This window comes from Hordeum vulgare, chromosome 1H (assembly GCF_904849725.1).
Source record: "Hordeum vulgare subsp. vulgare chromosome 1H, MorexV3_pseudomolecules_assembly, whole genome shotgun sequence".
NCBI lineage: Eukaryota > Viridiplantae > Streptophyta > Magnoliopsida > Poales > Poaceae > Hordeum > Hordeum vulgare.
Genome location: NC_058518.1, coordinates 185,811,872 through 185,824,759, shown reverse-complemented (window position 1 = coordinate 185,824,759; position 12,888 = coordinate 185,811,872).

Here is a 12,888-nt window from a genome sequence, read left to right as displayed (position 1 = left end):
AGTTTCATCGGAGCCCGACGAGGACCGCCGCTGCAGCCCGTCGCCGGCAGCCCTCCGGTGAAGTGTTGGTCCGTCTCAGGCTACCAACAGCCTCAGGACGTTGTGTAGATGCGTTAGGTGCCCAGCCCCGAGCGTTTTGACCCCGTATCCGATCGCTTCGACGATGGCCGGACTTGGTCGCCGCCAAGCTCGTCGCCGGCGCTGATCCCGGCCACCCCAGCCCCTGGGGCTTGTTCCATCGTGCGCGCCATCGAGTGGCCGTTCCTCCCATGGTCTCAGCTGTGCGTTTGGCCCTTTGTGCGCCATTTCCGAGCCCTCCCGACGTTCTGGTGCTCGCCGGAGGCTCCCCGCCGGCGAGGACGACCTCACCGCCGGTGGATCTCGGCTGGCCTGAGCCACTGACTGGTGGGGTCAGCCTCTGGCAAGATTAGAAATAATAAAAATAAATCAGTAAAAATAATAAGACACTCACATGTGGGTCCAGTGGGTTTAATTAACTAAATAAGATTAATCCTAATCTAAAATTGACCTGAGAGACTGACCAGTGGGTCCCACTGGTCAGGTTTGACTTTCAACGGCGAGTTGGACCTGCTGATGTCATGCTGATGCAATAAAAGTATTTTCCAGTATAAAAATAATTCCAGAAATGTTTAAAATTCAAAAATTCATAGAAATTAATCTGTAATTCCAATGAAAATAATTTATATATGAAAAAGTATCAGAAAAATTCAAGGAATCTGAATCTGCTATTTTCATTCATGTTTGAAAAAGTTACAGAACCAAAATATGTAGATTAATGAATAAGTCAATTCTTATAATTACTTTATAAATGGAATTTGAAAAATATTCAAATTTCATTATGAATGACATGATCAAACATTGTTCTAATAACCAACCAGTACCTTAACATGACATCTCATGCATGTTAACATCAAGTTGATCTGAGCATCAGGTCGAATCAATTAAATCGGTATCCGAGAATACCTGGTTTGAATTGATATCCGAATATGATTCAAACCAATCTCAAACGTAATACATGTTGATCATAATAGTTTATCACCTTGCATTCTCATGCCATGCGCATGCATCATCTTGCTTGCATATGATTGTTATTGATTGTTGCCATTCATTTCGGTAGGCTCCGCACCTCCGGATTCCACCGAATATCCGTCTGTCGGATATTGTCCCATCTCTGAGCAACAAGGCAAGCAACCCTTTTGATCATCCCGATAATTCCCATGTTCTTGCTCCTGCACTTATTATTGCATTAGGATCAAATGCTTCAACTGCTTTTGCCACGTTAGTTGAACCCACTTCCTTTGCATGACCTAACCTTGTCACAGTAAATAGCCGAACCTTGCAACCTAGCATACCTGGTAGTTGCTTGAGCTATGATGTGCCTTATCCTGCTATGCATGCTATGCTTAGAGTTGTGTATGGTCTGTCATCTGGGAGATGAACAGAATTGTGAGAATGTGTTCGGTGAGCAAAGGTTCTGTGTTGAACTTGATTTGGTAAACGTATCGGTGAAAGGTTGTGTTGGAGTACATGGCGGGTTGTTTCATTGGAACCGTCCTTAGGAACTGAGTTCCGTGTATGTAATCCAAGACTAGATACTACCACATGTTGGGCCCTGAAATATGACCCCGCTAAGCCTATTAATCGCTTAGTACTCGGTCCAGGAGTTGCAAGTAGTTTATGGTGTTTATAGTAATGCTGGAGGCCGTGCATGGTGCTGACCTGAGAGGTGGGCCGTGATGCGGTAGGGAATGGCACGGTGTACCAAGTGGCACCCGGATGGTGGGCTTGGGAACCCTGCGCACATCGTTTGAGGCCGTGGCGGAAACCTCGGCCGGACTTCCGTACGGGTTACTCTCAGGTAGGCGATAAACCTGGACTAGGTACTAGTGTGGTTAACGGTCGTGGCCGACTCCCTCGCTGGGCTTCCACTTGAAGGTTGCCGAGGTGCATGACGTGCACATGGCGATAAGTGGCGAGAGCGTGTGTGACGAAGTACACCCCTGCAGGGTTATGATCTATTAGAATAGCCGCGTTCGCGGATATGGACTACTTGGAGACAAATGTTGTTCATAGATAACTTCAATGGCTACTCATAAAATTGCCAAGATAAGCGTGAGTGTCGTGGACGGCATTTCCGTATGGAGACGGAATGATTCCACGATAGTGTATTGTTGTGGTGTTAGTGGACTCGTGTGCGAGAAATCAAGTTGTCAAAATTATTTAAAAATGCAAGCTGTCTAGCCACGAGTCAAATGCTGGCTTTCCGCATGAAACCCCACAATACCTTTTTGATACCTTGCATGAGTAGTTAGTTATCCTAAAGTCTTGCTGAGTACCTTCGTACTCATGTTTGCTTAATAAATGTTGCAGAGGTTGCTAATGACCCTAATGGAGGGTTCTTCGTAGACATCGACGACGACGAGTAGCTGGTGTCCCAGCTACGATCTGGCCCTACGTTGGGTCTCTAGTATAGTCAGGCCATGTGCCCTTTAGTTGCCCTGTCTGTACTCAGCAAGTTTAAACTCTTCCGCTGGCTTGTAACTGAATGACTGCTATTATGGGTCGTGAGACCCTTAATGTGTAATATTATGTGTGTGGCTCTTCCGAGCCTCTTAAATAAAGGTTGTATGTTTATGGTTATGTTGTGATGCCATCGATGTATCTATACATATCGGTATGCCATGCGTACGTGTGTCGTACTTGATATATATGGGGTTCGATTACCTAGTCGTGAGCTTTAGTAGCATTCCTTACAAGGAAATGCCCCTTTGTGATCCAACGAGCCTTGGTAGTTCGCTACTGCTCCGGACACATTGGTTGACCGGCATGTGTCCTTCTTAGCTGCTGTGTCTGTCCTCTTTTGGGAAATGTCAGGCGATGTAATGGAGTCTTTGTAGCTTGCTACGACTCGTCTACACTCGCTGATGACCGACACCTGCTTTGTTGGGTCATGTATGCCTGTCCTTGTGCGGTACTGCCACTTTGGTTTATGATTAGACATGTCGATCCGGGTTCATTGACATTCGAATGCTAGCGACACTATTGCATACGCGAGTCAAAAGACGCAAACGGTCCCGGCTAAGGTAAGGCTGCAGCCGTGGAGTTAACCGTGCGTGAGACCGCAAAGGGATGCGATGTGTTACAGGCTGGATTCCTATGGCTTAGGATCGGGGTCCCGACATCAAGTTCGAGGCTTTGGTGTCCCGGCGTGAAGAACAAGATGGAGCTCCACGAAGGTCATCGGAGTTGGAGCCGGCGTGGAATGATTTCCATGAAGGAGCCAAAATATTTCACATATTTATGTTTATATGTGATTGGTATTGGTTCTTGTTTCTATGCATGTTAAAATGGTAGAAAGATCCCTCATTAATATCAAGCATATTGCCATTCCAGATGTTGCACCTTCGCACGTCAAGTACGTCTAGTAGTGGGCTCATAAAATTGAGGTGCTACTAGGTGTCCTTGAACTAGAGGGTCCATGTACGTCTAGTAGTGGGCTCATAAAATTGAGGTGCTACTAGGTGTCCTTGAACTGGAGGGTGCGTGTCCGACACGGACATGCATTGCATCAGCTTAACTTGACAAGGCTATCAAAACGGTTTTGGTCCTTGTGGCAAAGAAGGTTTGGAGCCAGGGTATAAGATACCTACCTGACCGATAGGAGTCATATAGAGATATGATTAGCAAAAAGTTTCTTACCGGATAGGCAAGTTGGCTAGCGGTGATGCTAAAGGTCACTAGATGCTTGCACTAGTCGAATCCTAAATTGCTGGTAGTTTGCGGAGGGATGCCGACTTCAGTGGGAATAGTTTTGTTTTAGGCTTGAATTACTGTACATAAACAAATTGCTTAGTGATTCCATATTTTTTAGTTGTAGATCAATGGCACCACCTACTCCAAACTTTGTATTAAAATCAATTCTAGAAAAGGATAAACTAAATGGAACAAACTTTACCATATGGTATAGAAATTTGAGAATTGTTATCAAGCAAGATAAAAAGGAACATGTTCTAGAGGATCCATTTCCACAGGTACCTCCCGGTAATGTGTAAGTGTATCTATTACCCCTTAGTGATTTTGGCGTATTGAAGACTTATAGGTTAAGAGACTGGTATGTTTGTGAGTGTACACATGCTCTATAATTTGCTAAGGAGTTTGAATTATTCCTCTAAAGACTTTGAAAGTGAGGAAATCGGTGTGTCCGTGAAGAAATTGATGTGAGGACTCTCAAGCATGAAGACTTTCGTTTTCATAGTTTCATTTTATGTATTCTATGTCATAGGACCACCATACTGTTAAAAGAGGTGGAGCTAAAACTAAGGAAAGGTTTCCAAGTGATTCTCACCTCAAAACCTACACATTCAAACCCGTCGGATGAAGTCTTTGGAAATCTTCAACGGTTTAGTGAAATTCTGGAGTGACAAAGACGAAGGTCTGCTAGTCTCTGAGGAATTTGCTCTAACTGGGGAGTTAGGTCTTCGCCTGTGCGAAACACCTACCTGTGAGGATCATGAGTGACATGAGAACTTTCACAGTTGAAAGCTTCCGACCATTGATGTGCTCCACGCCAATTGTCCCCAACCTTATCCACCTAACGGTCATATCATTAGGGCATTAATGTCAATTCATGTCGGGATTGCTACCCGGCTATAAATAGAAACCACCATAACCACTAGTTGGTTCGCTACTCCGTGAGAGAAACTGACACTTGTCATTTGAGAGCAACCCAATCCTCGAAGACTTTGAGAGAAAATCATCAGTGAGGAAAAACTCCAAACACCAAAACCAAAACCCAAAAAACCCCGAAGTGATTGAGCACCACTTAGGAGATTGTTCTTGTGTGGAACCGATGCTATTTACCTTTGAGGACTGTGCATCCTCCATACGGTTAGGCGTCATGGTCTAGAGCATCTAGCAGTGAATTTTGTATCGTCGGGTGACAAAGTTTATGAGGGTTTGGAAGTCTTCCGTGAAGACTTACCACGAGTGTTGGGCGAGGACTGTGTGTCCTTAGCTCAAGGAGAATACGGTAAGGATTGTGTGTCCTAGTACAGTGTGTCCTTTGGTTTAAATACCAAGCCACTCCAAATCAGACAAATGACTGTCACATCAGTTGGAAATGGGTCATCAATCACTGTCTTCATCGAGCAACGGGTTATAATTACTCAACCCTTTAATTTCCTCAATTGTATGTTGACGACATTGATATTTACTGTTTGTAGAATTTGACTGAAGACTTTCTCTAATTACTCACCTCAAATTCTTCACTTAAATTGTTCGTCACCTTCTTATCCTGGTCATGCGATCTGTACAACGTGAACATTTCATTTCACTCTCACGACTAAGCTTAGATGTTTTTGCACATCTATTTGAGGACTTATTCCGCTGCACTCAGTTCGTGACTGAGGACTTTCCTCACTAGGAATTTCCTGAGTGACAAATTTGTAAAAATCGCCTATTCACCCCCTCTAGTCGATATAATGCACTTTCAACTGATATCAAAGCAAGGTACTCCCTTGTTTTGAGTGATTTTGGTTTAACCACCTGGAGTTTTAGTTATGTCGACCGCAGGTATGATCAAGGTTACTGCGAGTTGTCCTACCTTTGAAGGGAAGGACTTCCCCTATTGGAAGAATAAGATGTGCATGCACCTTGAAGGAATTGACAACGATCTCTAGTATGTTGTGGAAAATGGTGTCCCTCTATCACTACAACTATCACTGCCGCTGATGTGAAGAGATTCAAGCAACTCGACTCCCAAGCGAAGAATATCATATATGGCCATCTGAGCAAAGGTCAGTTTGGCAGAGTGAGTGCTTTGGGCTTTGCAAAGCTTATCTGGGAAAGGCTGTCCAAAGTCAATGAAGGAGTATCCACACAACATGACTGTCGTGTTGATGTTCTTTGCAATTTGTTCGAATGCTTCAAGAGACTTGATAATGTAATATGCTAATAAGCCTTTGATCACCTCAGTAACATATCCAATGAGCTTCAAGACCTCGGAGCCAGAGACATCACTGACCATGAAGTGGTGAAGAAACTACTACGATATCTTAATTCTTCATTCGATACACTGGTATTGGTGATTCAAGAATGAAGAGACTACAAGCTACTTGATCCTACTTATATACCTGAGAGACTAAATACTCATGAATTCCAACAAGCTGAGAAGAGAGACCTTTATGGACCAAGCTATTCAAGACCTCGTGCGCTGAAGGCAAAGGATGTTTCCTCATCTAAAGAATAAGACTCTGATTGTAGTCCTGGTGACCCTGAAGAACTCGGTCAAGAACTTGCTATGCTCTTGAGGAAATTCTAGAAGTTGTCAAGGCGAGGCCAGTTGGAAAGTCTTCAAGGAGAGGTATGAGGAAATCATAATCTTCGTCTGAGGACTACAAGAAAATAACCTTCCATAAATGCACGAAATCTAGTCACTACATTGCTGACTGTCCTCGTTAGGTGAAGGAATCAAAGAAGAAGAAGTACAAGGATGACTGTTCTGATGACTCAAAGAAAAAGAAGAAATATTCAAAGTACTCATAATTAAAGTCATTATCGCACAAGAAGACCAGCTTCAGAAAGTCTTGGGCACTTATTGGTAAACAAATGGATTCAGAGGAAGAATCTGAAGAATGTGATGAAGAGGAAGGTTCAGAAATGGAGTCAGAATCTGGTGTGGCGATCCTAGCTCTTGCTACCACATTCTTCAGCAAGTCCATCTTCGATCTCGAAGAAAATGACAATGTTAACAACACTGATGACTGTGATGATGACTTATCTCCCACCTATTGCTTCATGGCAAAAGGTTCAAAGGTACCAAGCCACACTTCCTCTTCTAACTCGAGTGACTATTAACCCGATGACTATCAAAAACCCAAGAACCCCAGATCAAATCCCTCAAGTGGAGCAAAGTCTTCACCAAGATCAAATTCCTCATATGGTCAAACCTATGCTTGTACCGGCACTAATGCTTCAGCTATGCAGGGAAACTACAAGGGACATGAATATGTGCATTATTCTTCAAATCACTATGTTCATAAGTCCTCAAAGAATTTATCTGCCTATTCATTTGAGTACTCTAATCCCCTTCTTATTAAACGAAGTGTATTAGCTTGAATGCCTCAATTCTCATATGGTGCTCGCAGGATCATAAACTCTTTACCACCCCTTCACATGTGGGTGGTGAAGAAATTGAACTAATCACTTATGTAGCTCCGGTATCCACATGAAAGTCATCATATGAAAAATTTGGTGGAGACATGAGGAAATTGCTTGATAGGACGCAAGGTAATCCTGATGAAACTACTTCTCATTTTACTCATCCTTATAATGTCTAAAATAGACTTTATGTGATGCAATTCAAGTCTGATGAATTTGATATCATATTCTTCACTCAGAAGCATATGAGATGGTAAGCAACACTAATTCACCTGCAGGATGACAAACCCAAAACCACAGAGTGGGTTCTTGATAGTGGGTGTACAAATAACATGACTGGTGAAAAAAGCCTATTGATCAATATCCCACTAACTCCATCACCACTGAAGCATATCACCTACGTAGACAAAGGTAAAAGCAATGTATTGGGACTTGGTAAGGTGGCTGTTTATATGGACCGACACATGGACAAGGTCATGCTTATCGAATCCCTTGGGTTGAACCTCATGTCAGTCTCAATGCTTTGTGATCTTGATATGATTGTCATCTTTGGAAATATCGATGTATAGTCATCGTGAAAACTGACAAATCCAAAGTCTTCAAAGGCTTTAGGAGAGGAGACTTGTACATTGTTGCTTTCTCTACACGTCCTCAGCCATCCACGTGTCTTCATGCAAAATCTTAGAGGGATGGCTATGGCATCGATGACTTGGTCATGCAGGCATGAGGAATTTGCACACACTGGTGAAGAAGAAGCATGTCATTGGTGTCGAAACCGTCAAATTCCTCAAGGATCATCTCTGCGGGGATTGTGAGTCTGGGAAGATGACCAGATCCAAGCACCCGTCGAAGACTATCATGACTACTACTCGTCCTTTTGAATTGCTTCACATGGATCTCTTTGGACCTACTCATTATGCTACTCTAACCAATGCAGTATTTCTATATGGCTTTGTCATCGTTGACGACTATTCTCGTTATACTTGGGTGCATATCGTTCTTTACAAAATTGAAGTGCAGGAAGTCTTCAAACGATTTTCCTCAAGAACCTCGACGAACTTCGGCATCAAGATCAAACACATCAGGAGTGAAATGGGACAGAATTCAAGAATACCGACCTTGATGACTATCTTGATGAACTTGGTATTACTCACGAATTGTCAGCTCCTTACACTCCTCAAGAGAATGGCGTCGTCGAGTGCAAGAACAGGACTCTGATTGAGATGGCACGGACTAGCTTGAAGAATATCACACTCCTCGTCACTTCTGGCCTGAGGCAATCAATACTGCCCGCCACATCATCAATAGGGTATATCTTCACAAATTCCTCAAGAAGACTTCATACGAACTCCTCACTGACAAGAAACCCAATATAAGTTATTTCAAAGTCTTCGGTGCAAGATGCTGGATTAGAGATCCTCACCACAGTTCAAAATTTAAACTGAAAGCACATGAGGGTTTTATGCTTTGTTACGGAAAGGACTCACGCACCTATAGAGTCTTCGACAACTACCACAACAAGGTTGTTGAAACTATAGATGTGCTATTCGATGAAACTAATGGCTCGCAAAGAGAGCACCTGCCTCCTATGCCAGATAAATTGACTCCTGAGGAAGCTATTAAGCTTAAGGCTACTAAAGATATCATTCCTACTGAGGAACAAGCTCTTGTTGAAGAAGTTGTCCCAAACAATGACAAAATTCAAGCCCGTGCACCTGAGGAAATTGCTCCAGCAAATTACTCAACCCAACCAAAGTCTTCAACCTACGCATTCGAGGATTGCAAATGAAGTGGAAATTGACAAAATCCTCAATGACATCAATGTGCCAGGTCCCATCACTTGCTCAAAAGATTCACACTTGATTAACTTTTGTGGGCATTCTTCCTTTGTGTCTATTACAGAAACCTCAAAAGTTGATGAAGCCTTCATGGAACCTGAGTGGATTCAAGCTATGCAAGATGAACTTCATCAATTCAAGTTGAACAACATTTGGGAACTCCTCAAATTGCATGATCCTTGCAAGCAAGATGTCATCAGTACCAAGTGGCTCTACCAAAACAAGCAAGATGAGGATGGTCAGGTAGTGAGGAACAAGGCACGACTTGTAGCCCAAGGCTACACACGGGTTGAAGGAATTGACTTTGATGAAACTTTTGCACCTGTTGCTAGACTTGAAGCTATCCGTATATTGCTTGCTTATGCTAATCATCACAATATTACAATGTATCAAATGGATGTGAAAAGTGCATTCCTCAATGGTAAGCTTGAGGAACAAGTATATGTTGCTCAGCCTCCAGGTTTTGAAGACCCAAAGCATCCTCGAAAAGTTTTCAAACTCAACAAAGCACTCTATGGTCTCAAGCAAGCCCCTCAGGCGCGGTATGATACATTGAAGGAAGTCCTAGTGAAGAAAGGCTTCAAACCCAGTTCACTCGATCCTACTCTTTTCACAAAATCCTATGATAAGGAACTGTTTGTATGCCAAATATATGTGGACGATATCATCTTTGGTTGTACTGACAAACGTTATAGTGATGAATTCGCCTATATGATGGGTGAAGAATATCAAATGTCCATGATGGGGGAGCTGAAATTATTCCTAGAGCTTCAAATTCTTCAACAACGCAACGACATCTTCATTTGTCAAGAGAAATACATCAAGGATGTCCTGAAGAAATTTGGCATGAATGAATGCAGAGGCATCAAAATTCCCATGCATGCTAACGGGCACCTATGCAGTGATGGAAATGGTAAAGATTTGGATCAGCAGGTATATCGCTCTAGGATTGTCTCTTTATTGTACCTTTGTGCATCTAGCCCAGACATTATGCTTAGTGTTTTCTTGTGTGTTCGTTTCCAAGAAAAACTAAAGGAATCACACCATAAGGTTGTGAAACATATTCTTCGATATCTAGCTCACACACCAACCCTTGGATTATGGTACCCCCAAGGGCTCAAATCTTCATGTCGTTGGATATTGTTATTCTAATTATGCTGGTGGCCGTGTGGATCGCAAGTCAACATCAAGCACCTGCCATTTTCTTGGAAGATCCTTAGTCTGTTGGTCCTCAAAAAAGGAGAACTGTGTGTCCCTTTCCACTTCTGAAGTTGAGTACATTTCTACTGGTTCTTGTTGTGCTCAAATGTTGTGGATGAAGCAACCCCCCAAGGGCTACGACATCAACATGAAGAATGTGCCACTCTACTGCGACAATGAGAGTGTAATCAAGATTGCATACAACCTAGTACAACACTCGAAGACCAAGCACATCCAGATTCATCATCATTTTCTTCCTGATCATGTATTCAAGGGCAACATAGTCATCGACCACGTGAAGACTGAAGGCTAGCTAACGGATATCTTCACTAAGCCCTTGGGTGAAAAGAGATTTTGCAAGTTGCAGTGTGAGCTAAATATCTTAGAAACTTCGAATGTTCTGTGAAAAAGACACACATCCTAACACTTATGCAAAATTGACGACTTAGATGTGCAACACACAAAGTAATGTTTCTTCAATCAATGAAGAATATCACTCTAAGTGTGAAGAAATTAATGAAGAATTTGATTCTCGGGACCCTACGACAATTGTATATCGTGCCTGAAATTATCATTCTTATACGGTGGGTCACGCCACCAACCAATTTGAAATTCTTAAAGTTGAAATTCTTCAAAGTTTAGATTATTGAAAATTCTAAAAATCTTTGAAGTATTGAGATTTTCAAAATCCTCAAGATTGCAAATTCCTCAAAAAGGTCAATTTCTTCAAACCTTTTAAAGATGTTCTTCATTGACTATATACAAAGTTATGAGCTAAAACCTAAGTCCAACACTCCTCTGTGTACCCCTGAAGTTCGTGGCAGTCCTCTTAGTAATAAATACATGGGGTTTAAGGTGGATCAGCTGTCTGATGCTCTTGGTCATAAATCATTGATCAAACCAAGAACGTCTATGGTGATTTCTAATCCTGCTCCATCTTCTTTCGAAGAAGTTGCTAGTTCAAGCTATGCTCCACCGCCTCCCCCCCCCAGGATCATCAAAGACTTTCAGCAGGTTGGCACTGGACTCTGTGGCATTCCTCCCGGGGAACTTACTGATGAATGCTTTCTTTCTACGAGGAAGGAGGAGGATGAGCAGTAAGTCCATGTCCATCCCGTGGACACAAATAATTCTTAGTTCGATGCTAGATATTTCTATTATACCTTTGGACAAGTTTTATCTTATTCTGCTCCTGCGCCTAGACCTATTATATTTGTTTTTATAGCTTGATGAACTCCCAATTGCTATCATGGAATTTACTATGTTGGAACATACGTGGTATCAACTCTGAGGAAAGGCACGACGCATTACGATCCATTATCAATAGCTTGGGTTGCTCAATCATATGCATCCAGGAAACTAAGCGAGATCATTTTGATCATTCATACATTTGAAAATTTTGCCCGCGTAGGTTCGGTAAGTTCCATTTTGTACCTTCAATCGGTAGCTCAGGCGGTATGATTGTTATTTGGAACAACGCTATTGTTTCTGCGACTACCATTGAACATCAAGAATGGGCTCAAGTATTAAACATTAAATCCACGATATCATCTGATGCTTGGACGATAGTCCATATTTACGGGTCGTGTGCGTGGTATGAAAGAGAAAATTTTGTCAACTAGCTCTATGATCTTCAGATAGGAGATGAGGAGAATTGGCTTCTAGTGGGGGACTTTAATTTCATTCGATCGCCTGATAACCGTAATCGCCCGGTAGGTAATCCTAATGACATGATCACTTTCAATGACATTATTCGAGCGCAGCTACTCGTGGATTTACCCTTACAGGGTGCGTCCTACACTTGGAGTAATATGCAATCCTCTTCACTGTTAGAAAAAATTGATTGGTTCTTTACTTCTAATCACTGGACATCTACATATCCTAATACAACCGTCAAAGCTCTCCCAAGGCCGGTTTCAGATCACACGCCATGCCTGATTTCAATTCAATCAACTATCCCGAGATCAAAGATCTTTCGCTTCGAAAATTACTGGCCTCTGCATCCTGGTTTTAAATATATTGTTAAAGTATCTTGGGAGATGCCCATTCACTCATCAAATGCCGATATTGTCGTCTCGGCTAAATTTACGAACCTTAGACGTGTTCTGAAATGATGGACCAAAGGATTGTCTAAACTTTTGTTGCTACTTAATCATTTTCATTCGACCCTTGCTCACTTGGACGGCCTTGAAGAGAAAAGACAGTTATTCATACAGGAATGGAACTTCAGGAAGATACTTAAAAATCACGTCATTCGTCTCGAATCTTACCATCAACAATTCTGGCATAAACGTTGCACAATCATATATATATTTAAGGTGGTGATGAAAACACCAAAACTATTCCATCGTTTAGCTACTGAAAGGCACATGCATAACTCAGTTGCATCTCTATCTCTACCTGATGGATCTCTTGTTGAGGATCATGAGGCTAAAGCTGAAATTATTTACCAGGCATTCAAATCAAGAATGGGTGTTTCTCTTCATCATGAAATGAAGTTCAATCTAGACAATCTCATCCAACCTGTGGAAAACCTTGAGGGTCTCTCACAGCCTTTTTGAAAAACAGAGATTGATGAAGTAGTGGCTAAAATGCCCATTGATCGAGCTCCGGGTCCTGGTGGGTTTAATGGTTGTTTTTAACGCAGTGTTGGGATTTGATTGTACATGAT